Raw genomic sequence first — 3,051 nt, 5'->3', positions numbered from 1 at the left:
ACCAAAAAAGGTAGGTGCAAACAATAGGAAATTTAAGGCAAAAGAGGAGAGTTCAAGATTTTAAAACACAAAAGAAAAAAAGCTCTATTTAACTAGGGAATTGTAATAATTGATTTTTTTTAAATTTTTTTTATTATTAAAATATAAACACAGATATAAAGACAATACAATACAATACAAAGACAAACAAAAAACCCACCACCTACAAACCCACCTAACATTTTACATATACGTTTTTGTCATCAACAGAATATATGTCATTGAGCTTATATAGTTTAATAAAGAGTAATTATTAAATATCTGATTCCAATGTTATAACCTTACACTACAAGTTTACATTATTTATGAGTTCATCTCCTTATGCAAGTCTTTACCCTAATTTCTGTCCTCTACATTTTTGCTGATTTTCCTTTCCAGCCATTGATACCATTGGTGCCATACAAGATAGTATTCGCTTTCTTCCTTTTCCTGGAGTTCCAGCGTCAATCTGTCCATTTCAGCACACTGTTATTTTTGCAATGATTTTGTCTTTGGATGGGAGTTGGTCTAATTTCCAGTTTTGAGCGAACAGTAGTCTTGCTGCTGTCAAGATATGTATGATAAGATATTTCGTTTCCTTAGGATATTGTGCCGTTATCATGCCAAATAAAAAGAATTCTGGACTATTTTCTATTTGAATGTTCGTTATTTCTTCAATAATATTTTTTATATCTTGCCAATAGTGTTGGGCTTTCCTACATTTCCACCAAGTGTGGTAATATGTCCCCTTTTTTTATTTACATTTCCAACACAATGCCGAAGTGTTTGGGTGTATTTTGGCAAGTCGGGCTGGTGGTAGGTGCCATCTATAAAACATTTTAATGAGGTTCTCCTTGTAAGATGTGGCTCTTGTCATTTTAATGTTCTGCTTCCATAATTTCTCCCAATCTGCCAATTGAATATTATGTCCTATGTCCCTGGCCCACATTGTCATGTTATGTTTAACTGTTTCTTCTATTAATTTGTCTCTCAAAAGGTAGTTATATGTTTTATGCAGCCCTGGGAGCGCTTTTTCCCCTCCGACCGGAGGTCCCTGGTGCTCTGCACACACTGAGGAGCCCTTTCTTCCTTCTCTCTCGCTTCCCCCCCCCCATCAAAACGCCCCATCACATGTGCAGCTGGTGGGAGGTGCTGAAAGCTGCGCAGTGCAAGACCCAGGACCGGTGGGCAGGTGCCACCACACGTGTGCGGAGAGAGAGGGCAGGGGGGAAGAGAGAGAGAGAGATGCTCGGAAGCTTTGGCCCTACCCCTCTGGCCGGCCTTGGAAAAGGAGGCAGGGTGGGAGGCGGGGCCGAACACGTGGCAGGGAATGCCCGGGCGCTGGCACGGGCCTGGAAAAAGCCGGTGCAAAAGTTGGCCCTGCAGCTGGCATGGCTATTCCATCTCTGGGGAGTTGCAGCGAGCTTTCATGCCACCCGCAGGATATCTCCAGCCCTGGGCAGAGGCCAGCTGCCCAAGGGGCAAGACTGAGCTGGCTAGAGTGACCAGGTGTCCAGCCAAAGGTGGACATGCCCTCTTTATTTGTAGGTGGCCTTAAAGTCAAATATTGTCCGGGCTTTTGAGTACTGCATCTAGCTGAGCTTCCCTGCAAAGCCCCACCCAAGTTAACAAGCAGTGCCTGAAACTGACAAGAGCATAATCAGTTTACAGGCCGAGGGCTTTGGACCCTTCCCTTACCCTCCTTGGCATCTTCCTCCCCCGCCTCCCCCCAGACTCCGCTTTGCTCCCTTGGGAATTCCTTCCTCTGTCATTAGTGTAAATGCAAACACAACACTGGATAAGATGAGATTGTCCTGGCATGTTTGACTTCTTGTTTTTTTTTGTTTGTTTTAATGTTAATGGGTTTTTAATCGTTTTTAACAGCGCTTTGTGTGCTGTGTTAACTTTTGATTGGGAGCCACCCAGAATTCCAGGATCCAATTGTAGGAGTTGAAGACAACACATCTTCAGCTTGCCAAGAGGGAGAAATATTGCCATAGGCAGTTCAACAGATCTTCCCATCAGGAAATCTTCGCTTATATTCAAATGAAAACTTGGCAGCTGCAATTTACACCAGTTGGTTCTGCTCCTACTTTATGAAAGACAATTCCTGGCCTCCTTCGTGGCGTCTGGAATTCTGGTGTCTTGTGGTCTCTTCCCTTAAGTCTCCAGACTGAAACCTTTCAAATGCCTTAGGAATCCCGAAGGCACCACCCCATCCCTCTTTTCATCTGCTGGGGCCTCTCTGCCCCTTAGATGGCCAGCCCAAGCAAGAGTGGAGATTGAGAAAAGGGTGGATTCCCCCCAAATGAAGAAGGGCCACTCTTGCAGAGAGATGGGTTCAAAGAACTTTGAGAAGGTGGGACCTCAAGGGTGAGTCAGCTACAGCTTGAATTCGGTCAATGTTTGATGGACTGAGATGCCGTGGGTACAAAGAAAAAAAAATATTTATCTGGTACGATTGCCAAGATTTCTCAATAGTATCTGAAGGGCTCTGAGCCAGGTTTAGACAAAGTTCAAACCTGATAGTCAGGCCACGAGGACCAAGCAGGGGTGAAATGCTCCCAGTTCCGACCGGATCGCCTGATCTGGTAGCGATGGCGACGGGCGGTTCGGAGAACTGGTAGCAAAAATCCCTGCCCCCACCCCATGCCCAGCTGAACCGCTCGATCATCAGGCGCTTTTTTTTTTTACTTTTAAAAGCATTTTTTCTACAACCTCTTCGGTTGTAGAAAAAATGCTTTTAAAAGGTAAAAAAAAAGCCTCTGATGATCCCAGCTGAGCAGCACGATCATCAGAGGCTTTTTTTTTTTTTACTTTTAAAAGCAATGCTTTTAAAATTAAAAAAAAGATTGCACGCCACAGCTGATCACCCCCCCTCGCGCGCTGTTCTACTTACCACATGCCTCCTTTTGGCATGTATTGCGTGCACACACCTCGCATTTGGTGTGTGCGCACTGCGCATGTGCAACCAGCAAACCGGTAATAAACTGGTTCAGATTTTACCGCTGGGACCAAGAATGACCCATGGAG

Source organism: Pantherophis guttatus, chromosome 9 (genome assembly GCF_059756535.1).
Source record: "Pantherophis guttatus breed Tessera chromosome 9, ASM5975653v1, whole genome shotgun sequence".
NCBI classification, from domain to species: domain Eukaryota; kingdom Metazoa; phylum Chordata; class Lepidosauria; order Squamata; family Colubridae; genus Pantherophis; species Pantherophis guttatus.
This window is presented reverse-complemented; position numbering follows the sequence as displayed.